The sequence below is a fragment of the Miniopterus natalensis genome, chromosome 3 (genome assembly GCF_054644295.1).
Source record: "Miniopterus natalensis isolate mMinNat1 chromosome 3, mMinNat1.hap1, whole genome shotgun sequence".
In the NCBI taxonomy this organism is placed as follows: domain Eukaryota; kingdom Metazoa; phylum Chordata; class Mammalia; order Chiroptera; family Miniopteridae; genus Miniopterus; species Miniopterus natalensis.
Window position 1 is genome coordinate 57,802,181 of NC_142083.1, and position 27,923 is coordinate 57,830,103.

Here is a 27,923-nt window from a genome sequence, read left to right on the forward strand (position 1 = left end):
TTCATCTTCATTTAAATGAATTTTTATATTTAAGAACCACAGAGACCTAATAGTTTGAAATGACTTGGATTTCTTAAATCATTCAATGGCAAAGTTCACTAAGATATTTAGTGCTGTGACCACATACTTTGTGTGCGAGTGTGTTTGTGTTTTGTTTGTGTGTGTGTGTGTGTTCATCCTCACCTGAGGGTATTTTTTTTCCATTGATTTTGAGAGAGGGAGAGTGGAAGGAAGGGAGGAAGGCAGGGAGAGAGACAGAAAAATGGATGCAAGAAAGACACATCCATCAGTTGGTTGCCTCCCACATCTGCCCTGACCAGGGCTGGGGAGCAAACAGGCAACCCAGGTACATTCCCTTGACCAGGAATCAAACCCGTGACCCTCCAGTGTGTGGGCCAATGCTCTAACCGATGCTCACGCCAGCCAGGGCTGTGATCACAGGCTTTGATAGCGTGGACTCACATTCACTTCTACATACCTAGAAACCCCCCTCTTCAAACATCTACCGAATGTTAATCATGCTGCCATAATACATTTTTCCAGTTTCTTCACACCTGAGCTATTCTCCAGGATCATTTTTTAGTCTCCTCACTCTCCATCAAGTAACTGGTGCTCCTCTGAACCCAGCAGATGGTCTTACAAGCACCACTCAGGCTGCTAACAAAGACTGTGGGTCAATGGCATTGAAAGGTGCTGGAAAACATTTTAACCGTCTGTCCTTAAATCTCTAGTTGGCAGTACACATTTCTCCTTCAACGATAAAAGCAGATGTGTCAGTAGAGGTTGTATGTTTAACGGAAATCAGAATATTCACTCTGTAGATGATAGTTTGCTTTTGTCATGATGTCAACATATACATCGTGTTCTTTTGCACACATTTAAAACATACAGGGTCTGTGTTCATCATAATAGACAATTTGCATGAATATTTATAACCCCAAGTTGAATAGTTAGAATTACATTAATTTGCATCACTATTGATGGAGTTGGATTTGGATTTACCTATTAGTGTTCTTATAAATCTCATTAATAGATGTAATAGAGGTCCCCTTAGCAATGTGCCCTCAAATAATTCTGCAACCATAGCGATAGAAAGCATTAAAGTGTCTTGAAACAATTTTCCTTTAAAATAGTGTCTCTCTGCCTTGCTAGATATTTATTACAACACTGTGTTTTATGTCTTTATCTTTCTTAATGCAGAATTAGCAATGATATTGGCTTCAGAAGGGAATTATCGTGTTGAAAGAATGCCCAAATGATGAAGAAAGAACATATTTACACATTCTTATTAAGGTGAGTAGCATATTTATAATAACTTACCAGAATAAATACATGCTGAATTAAAGATTATGATCTTCAATAGAATTAGATAAACATTAACATCTAGGTCAGAGTCTAAGTTGTATTTTTGGCTGACATTTGAGCTGTTGCTAGCATGGAGGAGCATATATTTTGAAAGACTGAATGAAAACGGAAGGTTGATGACCTAAACTATAAATCTGAATCCATACTTCCTTAATTTATAAGTTTCACAATATTCTTCTCCAAAGCAAATATTTGAGTGCTGATGAACCTGAGCCCAACAAAGAGGCGGTGAAGTGATGGAAAGAGTCTGAGTCAGACTAGATTCTAGTCCTGCCTCTGCCACTATCTAGTTGTTATGACCTTGGGCAGGAACCTTAGGGTTTGCTGAATTCTGTTTCCTTAGTGTAAAACCATGCTTGTAGGACAAGATGATCTCTTTAGTCCCTTCCAGCTGTGTCCTTCAAAGCATCAGCAACTTTGAAAAGCTTCAAGAGAAAAGAACCAGGCAGCTGCCATTCTGTCCCCCTTCTTACCCGGTTACTCATTGTGTTACTGTAAAGCTCATGTTGTTATCAGTGAAAGTGGAGGGGTCCCCTTCCCCACTGGGTGCTGGGAGGGGAGGGGTAGGTCCTTATAATATCTTGAGAAAAAGAATTTTCTGAGACTCACACAGGAGGGTGAGTAATTTTTATTTGCCTGGAATTATATCTTTGGGTTTCCAAAGTCCCATTTTCTTTAATCCAGTCCTGGAAGTATGAAGCAATGTACAGCTGGGGATTCAGTAGAGCCATAAGCAGAGCCAGTGTCCAGAGTTTCCATTCCATGGTGGAGCTGGATCTGGTGTGGCATCAGGCTAATTGTAGTCCATCAGTCCATTGTGTGGGCTCCACATGGCTGTGGGCCATGTGGGCGAATGCGTGAGAGCCCTGCAAGCTGGGAGTCAAGTGCAACATGCCAAGAGGCAAAAGAGAGAACTCCTTTGTTTAGAAGATTAAATATCTTAAATATTCCTGAGCTTGCAGTGGCCGTGCCTACTCAGGCCCAATGACCTGTTCCTAGGTGTGACTGACGTTCAAGTACCTTCCCTATTTCTCCCAGACTTTACTGGGCTTGCGTCTAAACTGCAGCTTCCTGACAAAGCTGCACAAATGACTATAATATTTGGCCATCCTTTTGCTTCTTTCTGGTTAATAACTGGGTTAAATTACAACAGTATTAATAAGAGGCAAGATTTGTTAGAATTTTTGGAAATGGAAGGAATATGAAGCAATGTAAGACACTGAGAGACTAAGGCAGAGGTGATGTTCCACAGTTAATGATCTCTTAACCCACCAGTCCTTGCACCCTGCTCCTTGTAATCCAAGTTTGTATCCTTTATTTTATTTATCTTTCATTTATTGACCCACACTCAGTTTCAACCTTAACCCAAAGGAGGATACCTTTTTAACATTGTAAAATTTCAAGGGGCAGCACGTGATATTTGTAATTTCTCAACCTGTTGGTTGAGAAAATATACTTAATCAGCATTTAACAAATGTTTTTTGAGTACCCAGGGGCTTAATGGAGTGTAAAAACAGATTCATGGAGCTTGCACTGTATTCAGGAGAGACATATAATAAAATAATCACACAGGCAAAAGTAAAATACAAAATGATAAAGAGACACAATGAATTTAATAGCTTTTGCATTTTATTAATCACAGCACCTCCCACATGCATTTTAAAATAGCATGTATATGTACAAGTATATCATTTGTTCAGACTATGTTTATCTGGTGTATTATTGCAGGCCCTTTACAGTAAAACTTCTTCCCCGGATTAGGAATTTCTACATAGTGTGACCATTGTGTCCCTAGCTAGAAGTTAAGCTGATTGAGAAAAAAGATCTTACATATTATTAAGTATTTGCCAAATACATGTATTGAGATAAACCACTTGCTGCTACCTTGGACAAACCCCATATTAATTATTCTCTCTATTATCTTCTCATTGCTAAGTGCTGACCAGAGGCAGGGGAGAGTTGGGGTGAAAAGTGTGCTCTAAATGTGGTCAAGCTGACAGAATCTCCACCATTTTCTATCTGTACTCTCTGGGATACATGTCCTCTGCCAAGTAAAGGCATACAGCCACGGAGGAAGTATTTCAGTTTTAACTACCTCAGCTCAGAACTGCATCATCACATAATACAAATGCTCCATTGCCTCTGTTTTCCCGACCACATTGGCCTGTATCTTTAGCACCCAGCATGGTGCCCACTCAATGAATTCTTATTCATTGAACCAATGGACTGTGAAAAGGCAGATTCTTTGCAATCCAGCATTACAAAGGGATTTTTAGTCCCTCCTACCTTGACCCAGCAGACTTGACAGCACTGGCAAAAAAACATTTCGTATCAGCCACCACCTGGAAACATTGCAAACGGGACTCGGAACATCACAGCAGTTGTCTGTGCGGTGTTCCCATGACTCCACAGGAAAAGGAGATGACTAGTGGGAGTCCAGCGGCTGCTGCCTCATTGTGTTGCTCCTGGAGAGGGGACCTGGCCCTTGCAGGTCTGCCTAGAGCCCGCTGGTAGTGTGTGGGCTCTTGACTTTGTGCAGGAAAAATTTCGCAACATGAGTCCAGGTGACTATGAGGGAATGTTATTAAAGCTGGGGACGGTAAAACAAGAAAGGGCTTAGCATAGAAGAAGCAACAGGAGAGCCAGGCTGTCCAGGAAGTCAGAGAAAAGGGGGCCTTGGGGACAGATTCAGGGGTTAGCTTGGAATGAGCTGTGCTGCCATTGCTCCCCTGGTTGCATGTCTCTTGGGGTCCCTTAGAGTTTAGGACATTTATGCCTGTGGGGGAAGAAAAGAGGGAAGAAGAAGGGAAAGGGAATGGCGGGGGCTGCTCCCCAGAGGGAGAAGGAGCTAGGTCCTTTTTCTTGAGGCTTTTATCTCTTTCTTGCAAGTAGGAATCTTAAGGGAGGTCTCAGGGGAGGATTTTAGCAGAATATTCATCAGTTTTCTAGGTGTGCCCCTTCAGGGTCGTGGTGTCAGTGTCAGGGCAGGGGGTCATCAGTCATTGCAGCTGGTCCTGGTGTCGCCCACCTGGTTTTGCTGCTTTTCTGAGTCTGGAGATGAAGTACAACTGAGACCTAGATGTTTTCTCAGGGAGGTGACCTGTATCTGCTATATATTGCTCTGCCCGTTTGTTCAGCTATCCGTCTCAGTTTCTCTGTTCCACTGTCCTGGCTTACTGGCTTGTCTCGGTGTCTAATAAAATTCAGCCCTGTTCTTGGTTCTTGAAGGAAAAAGAGAAGCCTTCTACTTCTCACCAACACTGAGTCTATCCCCTGCCATTTCAAAGGAGGGGTAACAGAAGTCATTTCAACAGAGTAAAATATGCACACAGACACCCAACGCACACAAAAGAAGGAAATATTAATTTTTGAAAAGTAAATGTTTCCATTACTGGTCAAAATTCTGGAATTTTGGAATAAAACAGCTTTATATTTCCAAAGGCCATTGAGTTTTCAAAGCACTTTTATGTTTAGTGGCCTCATTTGATCATCAAAACAGCACCATGCAGGAGTTTTTATTTGAGAGGTGAAGAGAGGATTCATAGGGTTAGGGGCCTGCCCAATGTCACACAGCAATAAAGAGCTGGAACTAGGGAGAACCTAGACTTCTGACTTCGAACCAGTGCCCTTTCTACATCACATCATGATTCTTATCTTCCAATCGATGAAGATCCTTTTGACCCTGGGTTGTGGTTTGGGCACAAGCGCTTCCACCTTTTGCGATTACTGTCAAACTTGGTTATTTCCTCCAATGCTTGCTGTTTAAAATGACCACAGATGGCTAAGTCTGAAGGGGAGCAGTTAATAAAAAGTCTGCTGAGAAAAGACCTCTTTCTATGTTCCCTCCAATAAAGTCAAGAGCAGTTTCAGACAGTGCACAGATATCCAGTCTTTTCAAGCTATAATACTAAGCTACCTATAAAATAGGTAGAATTAACATTATAACAGTTTCTTTCTAAAATCCAGATTTTTCCCAACCTCTTATCCATGTAGCTTGTTTTGAGAATGGCCTTAATTCCCAATCTTTTTCTCACAAACACTAAAACTTAACCTGTCTCTTTTTATACCAAAACATTTATAAGAAATTCATAACTCAGCACAATAAACAGATGGCATTTTACCCATCCTTCCTAAAATGACACTTGGTACATCACAGGACTACAAAATTTTTTGGTTTTACTTCACCCATTCTTAGAAAAAGGACCTAGAATTTATAAATGGTTAACAATAAGTAATCACATTTAGTTTGCATTTAAATCAGGCTGTTTGTGTGCATTAGTTATGCACTAGTAGAGAACCATGCTTACTTACATAGGTGTTCAATAAACGTTTGATGAGTGATTGACTCAATGCTCCATGAGTACTCAATATCCTTGTCCTGCTGTATGACTTTAGTAGAGAATATGAAAAGAATTATAAAGCACAGAGTAGAGAATTAGTCCTTTGAAGACAAAGATTCTAGTCATTAGCACTATATAATGGAATGACTTAGGGCAAGCTGCTTGACTCACCTGGCCGATGGATTTCTTAACAATAGAATTAATGTACAAATAAGAATTAAGATGGTCTCTAAGGTTACTTCTAGTCCTAGTGTTTTCTAATTGCAGATTGAGAAACTATCAGCCAGAGCAAAATATCACTCTCATCAGAAAATAAAGATGGAACGAAGGGGATCCCAGAAAAAAAGGTATTATCTTTTTAAGTTTAAATGCGCTGGAGTGGGGGGCGGTTAAGAATTGTAGAGTCTAATTGAAGACAATAAGAACTTTCCAGACTCTGATAGAAATTGCTTTTAGCACATTGCCATCCACTACAGAGCCCTATAAAAGGATTGAAGTGGAGGGAGCTAAGGACAAAGGAAGGGTGCTGAGGGGGGCAGAAGTTTCTCTTTTTTTCTTTTTTTTAACAAAGTAGGTGAGGGGAAGGGAAAAAAATCTGTGATGAACTGTTCTAAAGTCGCAGAACTCAGGAAATGCCTGATATAAATCCCTAGGGATACAAAATAGAAGAAAACTCGAGAAAATGGCATTATGGAAAGAGAACCCAACATAGGACTTTTTAAGAAACTGGCACCTCAAATGAGAGTTTCAACCAGACACCAAAAAGCTAGATCTAGGATCCAAATAAGAAAGGACTGTGCTCTTACAAAGGCACAAAGAAGCTGAAGAAGGTACCTCAGCCTTAGAGGAAAGGATGGAAAGAGTTGCTAGCAGGACCCCTAACCATGAGAGGCAGCCCCCTGAAGCTCGGGGAGTAAGTAATAACCACCTGGAAGGAGCGAAATCTTTAACCCAGCCCCAGGTTGTGGAGGCTTTACCTGCTTCAGCCTGTGATTCTGACAGTCCAGGATTGTCTCCCACTGTGCCACAGCACTTGAAACAACCATGCAACTTCGTGCGTGTGAGAATTCTGTGGGCAGGAGCACCGCAGGAGAACTTGACACAGAGAAGAATGTGACTCCGAAATATGATCTTGAAAGGAGAGATTCTCTTTGTTCCTCCACCTCCCATCACAGCCCTTCTCCTTCCTTTGTTTCCCCTGGGACTGCAGAGAAAACGTAATGATATACAGGCTAGAGACCACTTAGGCCTGCCAAGGAATCCCTTGGCTCTGTCTTTGGGGTGGGTGCCTCAGCAGCTCATAAAGTTGCCCATCAAGTAAAACAGAGATCCCACTATGCACCCATTATGTTACAGATCAGGTGTTTTGAGGGGATAAAAAGATGAACAAGACATTATAATGACTATAAGAGGCTTCCAATCCAGTGGGGAAAATAAAACTACTAAGACATGTAAACAATGTGCTGTGTGTGTGTGTGAGGTTGAAGCAAAAACCTAGTGCAGGAAGGGTCAAGATCAGGTCCGGGGTGACTGGAAGGGTGGGGTCACGAGCAAAGGTGTCAGAGGCAGGCTTGGAATGCTTACCTATTTCTCTCCCGTTCTCTGCCACCACCTTCATCTAAGCTAAACTCTTCTCATCTCTTGCCTGGGAATCTTAAAGGCTCCCAGGTTTGCTTCTACTGCCTCCTATCAATTTTCCTCTCAGGGGGCCAAGGTGACCTTTTTAAAATGCAAGCCTCATGCCACTCCACTGGTTTCAAACTTTCTAATTGTACTAAGCATACAGTTCAAGGTTCTTATTTTGACTTGCTGAGAAGGCTTCACCATTCTAGCTCCTCTCTACCTCTGAGCCTCATTTGAGCCCCATTTCCCGGTGTGGTCTATCTCAGCCTTGCCGGTCTTTAGTCATTTCTCGCCATATACCTTCCAGTCTGCCTTAGGGCTTTTCCATTTTCTCTACCTACAGTGTGCTTCTCTCTCTTGCTCCTTGCTTAGGTAAGCCCTTCACCAACCCCTCAGACCTTTCTTGACATATCCACCTCCCCCTCTCCCACTGTGTCAGTGCCTTTTGTGAACTGTTCCTATGGCACTCTGTGTTTTTCCTTCACAGCACTTATAATTGTTGATAAATATTTGTGAAATTATTCATTGACAGCTGATGCACCCACACACCATGAGCTCCATCAGGGCAGAAACTGTGTCTTTGTTCTCACTGTTGTATCCACAGCACCCAGCTCAATGCAGGCATACAGTATGCACTCATTAGCTACTTCTTGAGTGAATTAGTGGCCATTGGAGGTCAGTCATCTAGCTCTTTATCAGAAAAAGGAACTGAGGCTCAGATAGGCAAACAGACCTGTTCAAAGTCCCACATTGCTGAACCAGAAAAAGCACTCTTGTTTCCAGATTCTTAATCCAGAGTTCTCACCCAGCTCTACCACGTGGCCCTGAAGCTTGTTCAAAGACCAAGCCACAGCCTCCCATTTTATTGCTGGGACAAAAAGGTGATTGAGAAGAAAGACAAAAGGAATTAGTCACTGGGTCATATGAACAGTTGAACATAAGCAAGAAATTGAGAAATGAAAGACTGAAACTCAAAAGAAAAATTGGTGAGTGGGCGGTGTGGTTGATGTATTGACACAGATGAGAGATTGATCTGGCTGACTAGTCTAAGATGCACACACTTACAGGCACAGGGCATGAGGCTCCACAAAGGCCGTGCTTATACCTGGCCAGCACCTAATTAAGAGAAAGGATTTTCAGGGAACAAGTGGGTGTGCTGGAAAGTATAACAGGTCAAGTTTTGTTTAACTGATTTTGGATGATGAATTCTTCCTGGGGGGTGGGGGAGTGGCAGTAAAGGGATAAAGGAACAAGGTGGAAAATAAGCAATCTACTGATGTTTTTGTATTTGAGAAATTGTGTTTAATAAATGAGGATGCTGTTGAGTTTTTAAAATGCCAAGTCTTAAAAAAGTGATGGAAGAATTGGAAGCCAAAGAAATAGTTTATGTCTGATGAAGTGATGGGGGCTGGAGATGAGAGAGGGGCTCCATGCTGGCACCCCACCCTTCTGTTCAGCCAGAGCACATCTTGGCCATAATCCTTCCTTTCAACCAGTGCCAGTCACAAGGAGGAGGTGTGAATATGGGGCCAAGGCTGAAGCACAAGGGTGATGAGCCCACAAAGGGTAGGGCCGCCTCTGCCTAGGCAGGGAAGGCAAGTGCTCTTTTATATTTCCGCTGAAAGAGCACAATGTTTTAACTCAAAACTGGAGGGTTATTAGTTTCCCGACCAAAAGAAAGAGAGTCTCAAATGTGGGATTCCACATAGCAGGGCTGCTTTTGAACTCCCAGCCCTCAACATCTGCAGCCATTTCCATTCTTCAGTTGTTGCCAACTTCTGTGTTAAGGACTGATATCTGCACAGACACATGGGTTCTGGCAGCCCCTGTTCAGTGCAACAGGCCGGGGGAAGCAGAGTCAGCGAGGAGAGGGGCAAGGAATCCTTTAAGGATGGCTCGAAATCTCCGCCTATAGAACAGCTTCAGATTGTGTAAATACAATGTGCAGGCTGTAAGCCCATTGAGCCTCCCGTGTGAAACTGCCTCCAGACTTACATGAGGGTAATTAAACAACAGGTATTAAAAACAACGAACTGTCTCAGGGAACTGTATGTAAAACTAGTTTTAGATTTTAGAATAATAATAATAATACATTTTTAAATTAATTTTTACACAAAGAAAAATCAGAGTGGAATGGTGAATTGAGTACAGACTTTGGACTTAAGCCGCATTTTGATTCCTGGCTGGGTGACCATGAAGAAGTTGTCGAACCTCTCTAAAGCTCAGTTTTCCTACTTCTCCTAAAAAGAGAATTGCAGCACCAGCTTTGGTGACTTTTGAAAGGACTGGAGATAATATCTAAAAGCACTTACACAGAGCCTGGAATGTAACAGGCACTCATTAAGTAGCAGCTACATTTACACAGAACTATGAGAGAGAAACAGTATTTTTCTTTGTTAGTGTTTTTAACAATCACTAATGAGATTGTAAAGCTTCAGTTTATAAAAATCAGCTTAAAACGGGCATACTGAGTTGGTCTCTGACAAGTCATTCTTCATTCTTGTTCCAGTTTCCAATTATCAGCTATTATCCCTTCATTCATACAGGGGCAGTGAAGAGAGGTTCAATATCCTTAAAAAAGTAGGAGGCTGTCTATGGAATGTTTTTAGTCACAGCAAAGTTAAGGACTCCAAGTTCTTGCATCACCCACCTTGACTTTGCTTTGCTCACCTGCCTGCACTTACAATTGCTTAAAAATCTACCTCTGAAGAGTTTATTTGGCTTACGGCTTCAAATCCTATTTAAGTACCAACACTTGCATATTATTAGCTATCACTTCTCTGAAGAGGAGTCTCAAAACTACATCTCTTTCCTAAGTGCCAGTCACATAGCTTCAATTTCCCAAAAGACAATCATTCCTGCTCACTCTGTAGGTTTTTAGCCTTGAGCAACTAATGGAAAAATTATAAAGTACTTAGAAACTGTACAACTCTGTGGATAGAAACACATTGCAGCATTTTTTTTCTTTTTTGTCTTCCTTAAGGAGTTGCAGGTCCTTTGCTTATCACAGATTTACTATTTTTCATGAATACGTGATAATCATTCTTCCTTGTAAACTCTCCCCATTGTCTTCCAATAGAACGTTTCCCCCCACCCAGCTTTATTGAAGTATAATTGACAAATAAAATTGTATCTATTTAAAATGTATAACATGAGGATTTGATATATATTATGAAATGATTGCCATAGTTAACATGTTCATCACCTCGCGTAGTTACTATTTGTGTGTGTGTGTGTGTGGTGAGAACATTTAAGATCTCTCTTACCAAATCAAGTATATGACACAGAATTATTAACTATGCTATACATTAGATCTCCAGAATTTATTCAACTTATAAGTGAAAGTTTAGAGAGCCTTTTTTAAATCCTATCTCTGCATCAATCCCTAAGCCTGAACGAAGAGCCAGCTCAACTATTACATCTGCCACCAAGACTTGGCAAGCATTATAACTCTCAGTGACATCACCTTCCTGTGAACTCATTGAAAAATATTTCATGAATACCTACAGTGTACCAGGTTAGGTCCACGGTATTCACCACCTGCCACGCAACTTTGACATTTAATCATCTGCTTTGAAACACTTCTTCTATCTTAATTTAACTCTAGTTATCTAAGTAGTCACTGTACCTCTTGTCTATTTGTTACATTTTGAATATACTTCTATTCTCCATAATTCCAGCATAGATGAGTGTGATAAAGAAGATACTTATTAATGTTTTGAATAAAAGAACCAATGAATTTCCCACCAGATACTACTTCGATATGTTATTGTTTACTCTTTTGCACAAATAAGTTTTGCATGCTTGTTCAGTATGGCTTTTACCAGGCAGGGCGAAAGCCCCAGAGCTAGTGCTGTTAGAAGCCAAGTACAGTTGACCCTTGCAGGGAAGAGGGTGCCGACACCACCCCCTCTCCCAGTGCAGTTGAAAAGCCACATGACTTCTGATTCTCCAAAAGCTAACTTGTCCCTTGGCGTCCATGGAGGGGATTGGCTGCAAGACCTCCCCACAGACACCAAAATCTGCAGATGCTCAAATCCCATATATAAAATGGGGTAGATCAATGCATAAAGTCTGCCCTTTGTACCTGCAAACTCTCAACCACAGATCAAAACAGTGTAAGTATTTATTGAAAAAATTCTGCACATAGTAAATTCACACAGTTCAAACCCCTGTTGTTCAAGGGTCAACTGTGTTTATATTTGCAAATTCTTAGTCTGACTAAAGCTGGTTCTGGTTCCATTTCTTCCCATCCCCTCAATTAGGTGAAGCTCACATTTGTCAGAGATATGCCTCGTTCCTTTCACTTGAGAAATTTCTACTTTCTATTCTTCACTCTTGCAAATTTTTAAAGTAAAATATTTTAAAGTAAAATATAGGCCATCCACTTATTATTCCGACTCAACAGGTTTTTTGTTAAAATTAGAGATATAATTTGAGACTATATACGTACACATATAGTCTCTCCATGTAGACAGAGGAAACTTGCTGAGGAATATCTGTGGAGTGAGTGCAGACCGGCAAGCAAGGAGTTCTGGTCTCACAATAAGGAACAGAACCTGTAAAGGAGCCTCATAGAAACATTTTTACATGCTTAGGAAAGTGAACCAAGAGCTAACTTGCCTCCTCCTCTTTTCAATAAAGAAAGAAAGAATTTATGGAAAAGGGAGTTGTTTACAGCCATTTAAAACACCATATCCATAAAACAGGATAAGGAATGCCTCAACACTGCAGATAAAAGTTATTCGGAGAGGACACTTCCTTTAAACCAAGGAATGTACGCTGATTAGATGAGGAAGGTGAAAGAGACAAGCACGACACCCATTCAATAATAATAAAATGACTTTGAACTTCTCCAGCCCCTTTCATCTTAGAATTTTAATTTGCTTATGTTAACTAATTAAACCTCACTTTTACTTTATCACCTGCTATAGGGGATAAGACGTTAACACTTAGAATTTCTACATTCTCCTGTAGTTAAGTACTTTGTAATCATTCATTTGTTGTTCAAGGCTCTAGCCTACTGAGTAAGCTGGTGGTGTAATTACTCCCTTTTATACACGTAGGGAAACCGAGACAAAACAGAGTATCTTGCCAAGACCACACGGTGCGGTATTGGCAGAGCCAGAATCCAGCCCGCTAATCCTTGAATCCGGGGCTCCATTGGAGAAACTCAGTTAATGAACTTTCCCCACTCTCCCTCCTAGGTAGCTGCCGTCGCACACACAGTAGCCTTAGCAGAAGGAACTTCAGAAGTTTTAAAAATCAACTTAGAGGTAACAGGTTAATGTTAAATCTTCCAAATACTTCAATTCAGGAAGACTGGAGAAAGCCTAAATAACCCACAACAGGACAAAAGGGGAGAAAGAGAATGTGGGTAGTGTTCATTGTTTTTTTAAAGATTTGCCCCTAACTTTCATAATGGAAAATTGAAGGAGACAATAACGTATACCCTGTACTTTATATAGACATTGATATTACTTGGTCCTGGCTCAGATCGGCTTTTTTCCCCACCCACCAAGTATTGGGGAAGGGACTGGCAAAAAGGTAAATGTATTAAATTTTGGATCCTCCTATTTAAGTCTCAATGACAGAATCAAAGACAACTCGTGGGGAGCACTGAGCATTTTAGCCTCTGGGAACTTACTCACTTGAAGTTAGTGAACTTCTGAAGAATAATTGCTTTAAATATCATTTTAAAATTCAAATATTTTACTGAAGAAAACAACAACAAAAAATACTTTATCAGGCATTTGTGGTCACTTGACCTTTTTCAGACCAAGAATATTAGCCTTATTTAAATCCAGAGCTTTTCTACCTCCATGGGGAAAGCCGGGAGGGAATGGCCTAACCCACAGACAAGTACTTTATTTACCTTCCAGGGAAGTGAAGTGCTTTATTTCCCTTGTGAACTTTCCAAGTGCCTTCGGATCCAGGCAACAAGCGTGGGGCGGATTTAAGAAGTGGTGAAACCAAAAGTGGCTTGGCTGCTCCTGTCAAAAAATAAAAATCAACAACATGTCCAGCAGTTGAGATAAACACTCTCCAAACTTGCAACTTCTACATGCAGCAGGGTCAGATCAGGCCAGGCCCGGCCATCGCTAAGTGGGAGTTACTGCCCGAGAAGCTGATGTCACAAAGAACACTGGAGCAGATAGGGCCCCGGGTGTCTCACAGCCCCACACCCCAGAGGCAGGTAGTGCTCTTTGGCGTGGTCTTCAGGCTCTCTCCAGAAACACAAAAATAGATAAGCTGCCCCTTGGTGACTCATCTCAGACTTTAGGCAATGAACACATGAAACGGCCCTGAGTACACCCTGAACTGCACATTCCGCAGCATAAACCTTGCATCACTTGTACTTCTATTAATTTAACACTTTAATAGAAATACTAACATCAGAAGCTAAGAGACTCTGGTTTTCTATAAAGTACAATCAGTACATGTCTACTCTTTATTAGCCCACCTTGCAACGTCAACAAAAGAAAGATGTTCTCCTCCATATTTTCAATTTGGCTTTCTGCAAATATTGTCAACTTTGCCAGTGATGAAGCTGTGATTTCCCCCTTCCAAAAACAAACAAACAAATAAACTAAAAGCTCAGAAAACAGTTCTAGACATGTCAAGGGCATTGCAAGAAGAGTCAGAGGAAGCAAGTTGTAGAAATAGGAAATTATTTAAAGCCTTGAAGTAAATATCCCTGAAGCATTTAAACACACACACACACACACACACACACACACTTCCAAATCAAAGGATACATGAAAAGTTCTCTTAAGGAAATATAATTTAGCAAGTGACTGCCTAGCAGAAATTTACACCGCTGGTAAAAGCTATTCACTGGATGCAGAACAGCTAAACTGCAAGTTCAGGGAGAAGCCAGCTCTTTAAATCTCAATAAAAGGTTAGAAGGCTGTTGCCTGTTGGCTTAGCTTTAAATCTGCCAAGCTGGCATGAGGGCAGCTCAGGGTTTTTTTTAATACTAGTCTTCATTCAAACACAAATTGGACCTAACTGTCCCTTGCAATTACATTTCAGTGGCTCAAGCTGGGTGTTTGTATTTTTTCTAGGTGATTAATAGCGCTCACATTTAAATGGTCACAGTCAGCCTCTACAGTCATTAACACCCCATTAAGATGGATGAGAAGAACTTCGCACCTTTTGTTTCAGTCCACTGGGCCATGGACTTAACAAAACAGCAAGGCATTGATTTAGGGAGGGAAGATTATCTGCACAACCAGACAGGCTAAAACTTCCTTTAAAAACAAACAGATTTTTAAAAGCCCTTATAAAACCTTTTTTGAAACACTACTCAAATATAATTTTAAGACTGCTAAACCCAGAGTTTCCCCATACCTGAACTTATGCATATATTTGACATGGTTCTTCAGTAATGTTTACAGAGCTCTGGGTTTCTTCCCTACTGTTTCCTTTGCTCTAAGCCTATAATTATGATTTGGGAGACTTCTGTTTCTAGAGAAAAGCAGTAGTAACATGAATATCTAGTTACCTTTGAGGATAAATACTTCAGTGGAAGTCAATGCGTGACAATCTAAACACTGGCTCCATTTCTCCCAAATGGTAGTAGAAACCTCAGCACGTTTTGGGAAAATTCAAGTAAGAGTTCATTGTTTCTATTTAAACAGAAAATGAAAAATCTAAAAGTTGAGAGCAGGATGCTGCCTGAGACTGTTTAACCAGTGGAGTGGCCAATGATGCTTGGTGTTTTTAATCTCTCTTCAAAAAGCATTCCTTCAAGAAAATCCTGTGTGATGACAGCAGTGATTTTTGTAGCAAAACCATTTGTTTACAAACTTGCAAAACACTGTACATCTTTTTGAGTTGAGATTTTTCACAAGCAGAGCAAGGCACACGCTCCTTTCAAACCAACCTACACGCAGCTGCCAGGGTGGTTCTTATGTGGACAGGAGGTTGTCAATCAATCAACATGGTAACACCATTTTTATCATTTTTACTTAGTAGTTAAAGTGACTTTATTGAATCAAAAGTTACTTACTACTATCACCTTTATTTTTTATTGAAACAGATAACTTTCAAATCATGCAGCAAAATATAATTTTTTTAAAATAATGACAACATGCATATCTTAACCCAGTCATGTCCAAGTCCATAATCTATAAATATTTCACACCCTTCACACACACACACACACACACACACACACCCTCTGATATGCTTTGTTCTACACAGGATGGGGCAAAAGTAGGTTTACAGCTGTGAGTGCAAAAAGCAGAGTTTATTCTTTTATTATTTATTAATCTTATTATTTCCCATATGAACAACTGTAAACCTACCTTTGCCCCACCCTGTATTATAAAGAAAGTCTTTCCCCAGGAGCACATGTAGTGATCTACCTCAGTATTCTGACAAGTTAGCTACACTCAATTTTGACAGCAAAACTTTTTCCTTTTAGCTATTTGAGACCCCAATCGTTTTAAAAATTACTAGATCTATATTCGTCCCTCCTCTAAAATGAAAAAGTTCATCGTTTTCTCTTTTCTCTCTTATTTCATTAGAAGGTCTCTTATTGCTATGAGGGTCCGATTTCTCTCTACTAGTGTTGGAAAATGGTTCTCCTTCATCCCCTCTAGGACTCTTTTCTACTATGTCATCGGATTCTTCTTCTCTGTTTGCTCTTTCCCTTCAGCATATAAACAAGCTTTGGTTTTACTTATGTTTTAAAAAATCTCTTTAGATCTCATGTCCCCCTTCAGCTGTCACTCCATTTATTGCTTCAGTTCACCGGGAAATTTTCCAAACAAACTTCTCACACTCTTACCTCGCATTCATTGCCCCCAACCAGCCTTTGTTCCCTGTCCCCATCAGCGTACTGCTATTGTTGTCATCACAACCACCAGCGACAAACTCCACACTGTTAATTCTGTGAACACTTTCCTGACCTCACCTTCATCAGGTTCCCAGTAGCATTTAATGTGGTTGCCTATCTCCCTGTTCCTGAAACACATCCCCTGCTCCCCATTCTGTGGCGGTTTTCCTCCTGCCTCCCTAGCCAGTCCTTCTCAGACCCTTTCTTGGTTCGTAGGCATCTAGTTGACCTCAGATTTTGGAACACTCCAGAGCTTGGTTCTGTGTTCATTTATCATTTTCCAGTGGGAGCAATAGATAATAGCACATGAGGTGAACCAGAGAAGTCGTCCAGGAGAAATGGACCATCCTGCTCGCTTTCCATCGTCTTTGCCTGAGGAGCCAGCCAAGAAGGCCCGGACAGCTTAGTGGGGCAGGAAGAAAACCTGCAGTGTGAGGTATTAAGACAGTGGAAGCGACCGACAGTGCTAAATACAGCCAGAAGTGAAGTGAAATGAGGAATGAAATATATACACTGGATTTTTTGACACGAAGGTTATTAATGACCCTGGAGAGAACCAGTTCGTTGGACGTGGAAACAGAGCACCGCTGAAAGTGGATTCAGCTGCTGTGAGTGGTGAAGGAGCTGAAATAGGGAGAAGAGACCACTATTAGACAACTAGGTACTAATATACTTTAAAATTCTTCAGAGTAAGTGGTGTGATTTATATGTATCTGGAAGTTAACTTTCATCAGACCCTGATAGGAGGCTGGTGAGCATTCATGGGAGGGATTTAGTTAGGAATCTAGACTACAGAGGCACTAATGCAAACACTTCAAATGTTATCCCAGTCTATCCTAGATAGTTCATTAGTGTAATGGATCTTAGAAATAAATTTTCTTTTGTTTAATGAGTCATATTCATGATATTTGGCGAACAAAAGAGATTATATGGGTTCTGCCATTTCCACCTGAAAAAAATTAGACTCTAGCAAACCTAATAGCCTAATGTTTTTTAACTAGAGCCTAGATCTACAGCTTCATTTGTTCCTTCGTCAACCCCACTTATGGGCCTGTAATGCCTAATCCAACTAGAAATCCTGCAGATTTTCTTGGTGTCTGCGTTAGAGTAAATTTTTCACACAAGTGCCAAAGGAAATCGATTAAGGACTTATGGGAACTGGTTGAATGAATCTTTTGCCACTTTTCTAATAAATATTTGTATAAGTAGATTTCAGACTGAGACTTGTATTCAGTGTAACTCTCCACCTGGAATTAAGGTTATAAGGAGGAACCGTGGAGCCCTGTGTATCTCTAAGTATTGGAGCCTAGACAAGTTTATCAAAATAACCTCACCATCGCTGAGATACAAATTTGGCTTGAGGTCACATGCTAACAGCTTTTTAGAGAGGTGTAACTATGAAAGGAAGGGGAAAGGGAGGCAGTGAATGGAGGAAGAGTGAGCCACAATTAAGAACATAGTTTTATGTTATGTTATTCATGTTTTTAAACGGAAAACATACCAGCCTGTTTAAACATTGATGAAAGGATCCTGGAGAAGGCAAAAGATTTACAACAAGGAATAAAAGAGAGCCCGGACCAGTGGGACTCAGTTGGCCGAGCCTCGGTCCATGCACTGAGAGGTCAGCAGTTCGATTGCCGGCCAGGGCCTCGGTTGTGGGCCTGGTGGGGGGCTTGCAGGAGGCAACCGATAGATGTTGCTCTCTCCCTCTCCCTTCCTCTCTCTCTAAAATCAATAAAAAACATACTTTTTAAAAAAGAATAAAAGAGAAAAAGCAGTACATGGCAGCCAGGAAGCAGAAGAACGGATTAAAGCAAAGGCAAGGGAAGCCTTAGAAATAACAGGCTCACTATTTTAAACAGAGGGAGGGGAAAAGGGATGGGGCAGTACTGGGTGGCTTTGAAAGGTTTGAAGGCCAGCATTTGAAAGAGACCTTATCTGTTTCTCCCCGAGGTGAAATACAAGATAAAGTCATTCTATGGGGGTGGGGGAGGGAGAGAGAATTCACAGGTTTTCAATTGTCCGAATGCAGAATTGATCAGTGGGAATTTGGTTTAATCTTTAGATTTGTTGGTATTTGTTATTCTGAAAATATCAGTACTGTGCTTCTATAAGAAAAAATAAATAAAATCTGTCGATGCACAGTGGAAATTTTACTTTTTCCTAGTTTTGTTGTTTCTAGTGCTCAGAATGGAGGAGGTCATTTAATCAGTTGATTTGGGAATTAGATCACTGCCTTGTGAAGAAGAGTGTGAAGTCCATTACCATGTGGATTGTAGTTCGGTCAGTAAAGGCACCGCCACTCCAGCAGCCACACCCTGATTTCCAGGTGGGGAGGGACAGGGAGGGAGAAGGTCAGTATGAAGAATATAAATTAATTTTATTTCTTTTTGCTTTCCTTATTGTATTTCTTAAGTAAAGTAATTTGGGAAAAGAAGCTTGCTTGCTTTTACCTGATTTTGAATTTATGTCAATCCAGCTTTGGGTTTATTGTTTGTTGTGCAGCTGTCATTCCAGCTTCTATTATATTCCATTTCAAAACCAATATTTTAAATCATTATCTTTCAGATGCCAGTCATATGGGAAAGTACCTGCTATAAATTACTGGGGAGCAAAGTTTTTTGATTCTGTAACAAAAACTATTTCTTTTTTTTAACATTAAGTGGAAATAGTGCTTAGCTTTGGTTTTCTTTTTAACTTTTTATTCTATATGAAGCTTCAGAAGAGCAGTGTTTGACAGGGAGGTTATATGCAAAATGCAAAGGTTAGAAAGTACGTGAATTATCCGTACATATGGCCTGGGGTTTGGGTATTATTGAGACTTAGAAATCTGGAGTATGTCATCTTGATTATAAAGCTCTGTGGAATGCTTCAGTGTCTCTCCACATGGAAGAAGACATGGGAGAACGCAGGCAGAGGCTCTCCCTTCCCACCCAGTTTAACTGACTGAGACAGGGCAATTTTGTTGGGAAAGTCTGCTGGCAATCTGTAGGTCTCAGCTTGCTCCTCTATGCCTTGCTGAGAGACAGAGCTGTTGGAAGCGAATCAAGGCATGAAACTTTTGCTGCTCTAGTTTAAAGCTCATGAAAGCAAATGATCTCCAGGGCACTAATCCTTTCACCTTGGTAAACATGCAACAAATCTACAGGAAAGGAAAGGCTGAAAGACATCCCATTCCTCCTCCTGCAGCAGCTCTGATACCTGTAGGCTCCAGACTGACTAATAGGTGTCTCATGAGTCTCCACAGGAGGAGAAAAATCCTAAGAAAACAAAAAAGACAGAAGTCTGAGGGTAAAAAAACACACAAATTCCCATAAAGCCCAAAGTTACTCTGACACGAAGCCCTGTGCTATTTCTCTGTCCTTACTGCACAGAAAAAGGTAGTTTGGCAGAAATCGACATGGGTTGCTAATAGTCATTCTGCTTTATTTATTTATTTTTAAACTTACAACAAGATGTCAGGTTTTGTGCTGTTTTACTTTTTAATCAACCCCATTCTTTCCTAGTTACTGGCACAAACTCCCTCGGCAACTTGCTGTGTCAGGGAGTGACATTGAGAGGCAATCTATTAAACTTGAACTGAAGGATTTCTTTCCCCTGTAGATCTGTTTACCAATTTTAATTATTGATTGAAAATTGTTTGCAATGGATAAAAATACATGCTGAAGGTAGGAGATGAAAACACAAACATACCCCAAATCTACAGATTTTTTTCCCTGAGTCATACATTTCTTTTAAAATATTGGTATGGATCGTCAGTGTATTTGAGGACATTTGGCAATCTGTAGCAGTGCTTTCATCTCCGGAAATCTAATGTCAGGGCAAACCAGTGGTTTTATCAAGCCCTTATCAGCAAACAGGAACATGAAAAATAGCATTTGATATATAGTCCCCAGAGAAAATGGTGAGGCAACCTGGCACCAAATTACAGGAAAACTCCAATTATGGATGTTATACCAAGATTTTAATCAATAAAGCTGTGACTTTTCTCCACCAGGGACAGATCGCTTGGTGAAATACCTGAGCTTGCTTTAAAAGCCAGGCTTCTGGGCAGTGGGGGAAGGAAAGAGGGAAGATGTGAGGGTCTCGCTCCACATCTAATCCTAACGACTTTAAAGAAAATAAGGGAAATTCACTCTGGGACAGAGCTAGGAAACCTTCAGAATAAAAGTGCCCTTCCTGAGTAATAGCAAGAAAAGACCCCTCCCCCCATCCCCACCCTGCTGCCCCAGGATAAAGATTTCAGCAGACAACAGCAGTTTTATATTAGCCTCCCCCTCCTCCCTCCATCATAATGATGAGAAACCCTTTGACAACTGCTATTACCTACTAGAAACCATTAGCAGAGGTTTGGCAATGATAGGATTTTTTTTGTTATCTGCAAATGAGACAATGTAGCTGGAGGACTGAATTTTCCCATTACTTCTCTGGAGACAGACTGGGACACTGAGGGCCCCAGATTAAAAATGTAATGAGGACTGGTCAGGCGGTCATTTCAAAGTCATGGGAATGGGTCTTTGTCTTACAGAAGGGAAGGGGGTAAGGATGATTAGGGAGATGGAACCTGAGATCAGACCAGACCTTACAAAGGCAGGGTGGGGTTCCCTGAACGCTGGTGGTATGATCAAGAGTAGACGTATAAAGCACCCAGTTTTGCCAAGAGACCTGAAGAGAAGATTACAATTATTTACATAAGATGATCTCCTTGCGGGACTATGGGCATTCTTATACAGGAGCTTCAGATGTCCCCCTACTGTGTTGTCACTACCTTTAGTTAACTCAGTCTATCTTAACATCAGTCATGTCTACTCCTTGCGTGGCCGTGGTGTGGAGAATGAAGGGATGGGGTGGCGAAGGGATGTGTTGGCAAAGAGTAGGATGTCTTCAAGTCACCAAGGGGCCTGATTCTAGGGGTGCAAGAGGGCAACCACAGAAAAGAAAGTGTTGTCCCACAGGAAAGGGGAGTGACTGAGACGGGCTCTTGGTGCTGAAGAAGACAGAGAGGCCTAAGATGAAACCACCTTCTTTCTTATTGTAGCAAGAAAGGAAATATGCGAGAGGTGGACGGACTCTTGGGTTACCTACACTATATCTTCTCAGAGCTTTCTTCACTAGAGCCTTTGACAGCATCTTCCAAGTTATTCAGCCTGGAGACTTTCTAAGACAGTGACTATCAACCCGTGTGTGAGGACCACCAAGTGGAACCCAAAAGAAAGGCTAGAGTTGAAAAATACTTCCCCAGCCAAAACCTTGATAGTCTCTTCTTTTCCCTCTCACTACTCATTCATTTATAAACATTTATTTATAATGAGATTGGAATGTAGCAAGATAACTTTTTGGAGTATTTGTGTTTTTCTTCTGAATCTTGCAATTTCCCCCCTGGTCAGCCAGAGGCAAGCACATTGCCTTAAGGAGAAGTCAATTTTGGATATTTGTTTTTAATTTTTAAAACAGTCTCTAGAGAATCAGAAGAGAGGGCCTGAGGGAAGCAAATAATGAAGTTTCAGGCCATAAAAATAGAACAGAAAAAAGCATAGAGGAATGGGAGAAATGTGCAGGAGGAAGGCTGAGGCGGGACCTACCTGGAGGCCCCAGAAAGAAGGGGGTCACAGTGGACTGTAGAGAGCTGCTCTGACCAGTGCCAGAGGCCTCGTGGGAAGCTGATGCCTCCCTCTCAGGGTTCCAGGAGCACAGCACAAATGCTGGGAAGCGGAGTACCTGGAATATTCTTTGCGATGCCGGGAAACAAGGACTCCATTCAGCAGCCGCCTGCCTGTCCCCGTGAATCCTTTGCAGAAGGAGCCTCACTGTACCTGGGACTTTCTAAGTTCAATTGGGCTGACTTGCATGAACTACTCTCCCCTTAGTTTTTACACGAACCCCATGCATGCATAAGCCCTCAAAACAGAAAACAAGGTTGTCTATACCCAGTCAACAGTGGTGGCTTCAAAGTATAGAGGGAACCCTCAGGGCAAGATGACAGTGGCAAAAGAAGCATTAAAATTTCCCTGAGCCTGTGTGTCAGGCATTTTGCTGCCTGAGACTCAAAGAACATAAGACACGGTTACAGTTCTCAAGCAAGGTGTAACTGGGAGTAGAAGGCGAGGGAGAGAGAATAAATAAAAACCATAATGAAATAGAAGGAATACAGTTAGCTGTAAGAATATAGAGGAGACTCCCCTACACCAGAATTGTTGCTTTAGCTGAGTCTTAAACAATTAATAAACTTTAGCCACAGGGGAGGTTTTCTACTGCTGCTGTATGAAATTACAACAAGTTTAGTGACTTAAAATAACAAAAGTGTATTATTTTAAAATTCTGAAGGTTAGAACCCTGAAATGGGTCTTACTAGGCTAAAATCAAGGTTTCAGCAGAGCTGTATTCCTTCTGGAGGCTCTAGGAGAAAATCTATTCCTTGCTTCTAGAGGCTGCAGCATACTTCGGTCTCAGCCCCCTCCTAGAAATGATCTCACTCTGACTTCTGCTTCCTTCACATTTTCTTCGCTGACTCTGACTCTCCTTTCTACAAGGAACATTGTGATTACATTGGGCCCACCTGGGTATTTTAGGCCAATCTCCCTATCTCAAGATCTTTAACCACATCTGCAAAGTCCCTTTTGCCATTTAAGATAACATACGTAGGTTGCGAGGGAGGACAAAGATGTTTTGGGGGTACCATTGTTCGGTCTACTACAGGAGGGTTCCAGGCAAAAGCAGTGGGGGGTTCAAGGTAAAACCCAGAAGACACAGAGAATAGTAAGTGTGAGTGAAACCCCCAATGTTATAAGGCTAAATCAAAAGCAAACAAGGCAGGAGTGATGAGAGAGGGCTGGATGGGGCAGGCAGAGAATAGGTCAGAAAAAGCTTTGTATCCCATTGAAGGAACTGGAATTCATGAGGACAGCAATAAGTAGCCACTTGTGAATTTTAAACAGGAACATAACATCACCAGCTTTGCCATCTAGAAAAATCATTCTGGCTAAACTATAGTGCAGTGTATAAAAGCCTTAGGAAGCTATGAGGTTGAAGGCAGGGGCAAAAACCAACTGTTTTTATGAGCCAGGTAAAGTGATTAGAGCCTGAATTTAGGCAATATATATAAAGAGGAGTAGGTGAGCTCAAGCGAAATCATAGAGTGGCAATCCACGGGATATGGTGATTAATCGCATATGGAGGCAAGAACATAGTCAAAGATGAGTCTAAGATGTTTGTTTGAGGTGACCACTTATATGGGGGAGCCTTTCTCTGTGCCTTTCGCAAAGTCCAAGAATGACCAGAGATGGATCAGGCTGGAGATGGACTTAGATGTGATAATATACTCCATTTCAGTACCAATACTATACTCCTTCATTCCTGTCTTTCAATTCTCAACAGTTACCTATGTGATGCCCAGTTATTGAAATTATAGGAATGCCCAATAGTCCTCAAAATTCAAAGTGCTACTTGTGTGTTATTTTGGCTTTAACCAATCCAGTTTTTTCTGTCTTATTTCTTCATGTGATATGAATTACTCTGGGAAAATTTGCATGGTTTGGGGTTGGTGTAATGGATCTTTGGTATACCACCAAGATCCCCCACTGCAAGACATCGGCACTTATTCTTCCAGCTACCCATGTTGCTTGAAGAACTCATAGCTTAATCCCACTCCAGGAATTTTCCTAAAATGAAGGGAACTGCCTTACTGACCCGAAGTTACAGTCCCTCCACAGAAGCAGCACACATCCAGTGACTGGTCCAGCCAGGAGTACAAAGGTCCAGCCCCTGGCTTCAGTTTGAGATTCAATATGTATCTAAAGAGCCATACTAGCTTTCCAGATCCCTATGGGGTCTGCTGATAGCTCTGTTCCAACTGAGTCACAGTAGTCTCTCCCTCTGCCCAACCCTTCTTCCATACTTCCTTAGAGGTGTCATCTACCACTATTGCACCAGGGTCTCTCCGTCATCTTACACTGCATGGGACTAGGATGTTCCATTATGACTAGCTGGTGGAAGAGAAAATCATGGATGGTTTAGCTAACATGTAGGTGCAAACCAAACACAGTCTGCCATTGCACTTTCAGGGTGGCCCTGATAGACATCAGTGAGGAAATCCTCTCAATAAAGAAAGCTTCAGGAGGTGATACTAGTCCTCCATTCTGTTTCTGAGGCAAGTATATTATCCAAAGTGGCAAATGGCTCAGCTTGTTGGTCAGGAGCCTGGAAGAAGAAAGGTTGGAAAATTAGGGACAATGAGGCAAAGAGGTATGTGGATACAGGAGTGGACACAAAGTCACTCACGGCAGAAGAGGCACTCACTAATCAACAAAGTAGACAAGATAACTTGGGCACAGAATGTTATACAGTCTATATCATCAGCCATCTCAATATTAGAACAATATTTGCATGAACAGAGTAACCACATTGCAAGGATGGAGGATCTGATGGTCCAAACAGCATGGACTCACCACTCATAAGACGTATCTATTTACTCTGCTCCTGAATGGACAGTCTGCCAGCAACAAAGACTGAAACTGAGCCCCGACTATGGCATCAACTCTGAGAGAAATAAAACATCACATGGTGGCAAGTCAGTCACATTAAACCTCTTCCATCTTGGAACAGGTAGTATGATGGAGTTGATAGAAAAGATCCAATGTAATAAACTTGCCACCAAAGAATGTTTCATCTCCTCAAGGGATGGTGCATATCAGGCGCTCAGTGTTGGGCTCTGGCAGCAATTCATCTTTCCTGGAAATGAAAGGAGATATAGCAAGACTCATCATATTTTAAGCTACTGCCCAGTCACGTTGCACTCCTTGATTCATGTGACCATCAGATAAGGAAAGGAGTCACTTCCCTTAAGGAGTTATTTATTTGAAAATAAATGGATAAGCTCACTGCCCATGACCTGAGAGGGGCATGGTGACCACTTAGGGTTAAAGTCTGAGTCACCCCACCCAGTAAACCACCTAAACCAACAGAAGTACCAGTTGAAGCTAAGAGGAATCTAGGATGGGTAGTAGAGGAGGGAGATGATATCAGTTGCAGCCCTGAGACCAAGGGCTCTAGTGGGGGCTATAGGTCATCTTATAAACCTTACTGTAGTAAGTTTCCTAAAGAAAATAACTCAATTAGAATCTTGGAAGAGTCATTCCCAGATGGGGTGAACCTATTATACAAGGCAAGTGGATCTGAGCAAGCACAAATGGTGGACTCCAGCATCCCTTTTCAGAACAGAAGCACTCATTGCCCAGCTGCTGTTTACATTGTCTCGTGAGAGCCCACAGTTGAGTCCCTCCTCAGGGATTGCCCTCAGCTGCAGTAAGTTGTTTCACTTAAGGTTACACCCACATTAAATTACTAGTCAGTGAAAGATTACAAAAGCCAGAACCCCTCACCTCAACCCAAGACATCTCAAAAGAGTCATCCCAACCTGAGAGCTCCATGTGAGTTCGGCTGAGGGCTCTGTTACATTTGCATTACAGTGCAACTTCTCTTGGTAAACAATCTGGCCTCTGTCTTCCCATTAAAAGTGTCATTCTGGTGATTACCACAGGGAAAAGGGTTTGGGGGAGGTAGAAGAGCTTAAATGAGGGGTTAAATAGTGAAGGAAGGAGACAACTTTGGGCAGTAAAAACAATATAATATACAGATGATGATTATAGAATGGTAAACCTGAAACCTATATAATTTTATTAACCAATGCACCCCAATAAAAAACATTTTAAGTGTCATTCCCAAGTATTTTATTCTGTTTGAAACAATTGTGAATGCGATTGTTTTCTTAGTTTCCCTTTCTGATAATTATTGGTGTATAAAAATGCAACTGAATTCTGGATATTTATTTTGTATCCTGATATTTCACTGAATTCATTTATCACTTCTAGTAGTTTTTGGAGGAATCTTTAGGGTTCTTTATGTACGGTATCATGTCATCTGCAAATGAGAGTTTTACTTTTCCTTTCCAATTTGGATGCCTTATTATTTCTTCTTCTTGTCTGATCACTGTGGCTAGGACTTCCAGTACTATGTTGAATAAGAGTGGTGAAAGAGGACATTGCTGTCTTGTTCCTGACATTAGGGAAATGCTTTTAGTTTTGGCCCATTGAGTATGATGTTTGCTGTGGGTTTGTCATATATGGCCTTTATTATGATGAGGTATGTTCCCTCTATTCCCACTTTGCTGAGAGTTTTTATCATAAATGGGTGCTGGATTGTATCAAATGCACTTTTTTGCATCTATTGATATGATCATATGGTTTTTATTCTTCATTTTGTTTATGCCGGGTATGATGTTTACTGATTTGCAAATATTGTACCAACCTTGCATCCCTGGAATAAATCCCACTTGATCATGTTGTATGATCTGTTTAATATATTGCTAAATTTGGTTTGCTAATATTTTGTTGAGGATTTTAGCATCTATATTCATCTGGGATATTGGCCTATAATTTTCTCTGTAGTGTCTTTATCTGGCTTTGGGATTAGGATAATGCTGGCTTTGTAAAATGAGCTTGGGAGTCTTCCCTCCTCTTGAATTTTTTGGACTAGTTTGAGAAGGATAAGTGTTTGTTCTTCTTTGAATGTTTGGTAAAATTTACCGTTGAAGCCCTCCAGTCCAGGACTTTCATTTGTTGGAAGTTTTTTGTTTTGTTTTTTACTGCTTCAATTTCACTAATTGTAATATGTCTATTCAGAATCTCTGATTCTTCTTGATTCAGTTTTGGAAGATGGTATGTTTCTAGGAATTTATCCATTTCTTCCAGATTGTCCAATTTGTTGGTATATAGTTGTTTGTAATATTTTCTTACAATCCTTTGTATTTCTTTGGTGTCAGTTGTTATTTCTCCTCTTTCATTCCTGATTTTATTTATTTGGGTCCTTTGTGGTTCCATATAAAATTTTGGAATATTTGTTCTGGTTCTGTGAAGCACGTCATTGGTATCTTGATAGGAATTGCATTGAATCTGTACATTGCTTTGGGTAGTATGGACATTTTAATGATGCTAATTAGTCCTATCCATGAATATGGTATGTGCTTCCACTTATTTGTATCTTCTTCCATTTCTTTCCTTGGTGTCTTAATATTTTCCAAGTACAAGTCTTTTACATCTTTGGTAAATGGACCCAGAGAACATTATGCTAAGCAAAATAAGCCAGTCAGAGAATGACAAGTAACATGATTTCACACAAATGTGGAATCTAATGAACAAGCTGAACTAATAAGCAAAGTAGAGACAGAATCATAGATAGAGAGCAGGCCGTGTGTTGAGGGGAGTGGATTAAGCCACAAAAGGGGAAAAAAGAGAAAGAACTCATTGACAGGGACAACAGTGTGATGAGCGCTGGGAGTCAGGTAGTGAGTGGAGGTGGAAGAGGGTATAAGGATAAATGGCGATGGAAAAATATAAAATAGAATAAAGAAAGAAAAAAATGTGTAATTGCCAAGACTACTCCCAATAAGCCAGGTGCACACAAATCTCCACTGCAGAGTCAGCTTCCAGTAGAACTGAACTGTAACAACTGCCTTTTTTTTTTTTTTTGGCACAACTCAATCTATTATAAAGCCTTCTGTACACTTACAGCACTGTATAAATAAGAGCTCTGGTATCCCCAGTTGCATAAATTTGAATACCTCATACTTTTGGTATTGTAAACAAGACCAGGTCACTACTGAGCCCTGTGGTTCACTATTGTTAGGTAAACCTAAAGCTATTTATACATTATCAAAATATAATACACCTGCAAGAATTCTAAAGCGTGTAAGATAT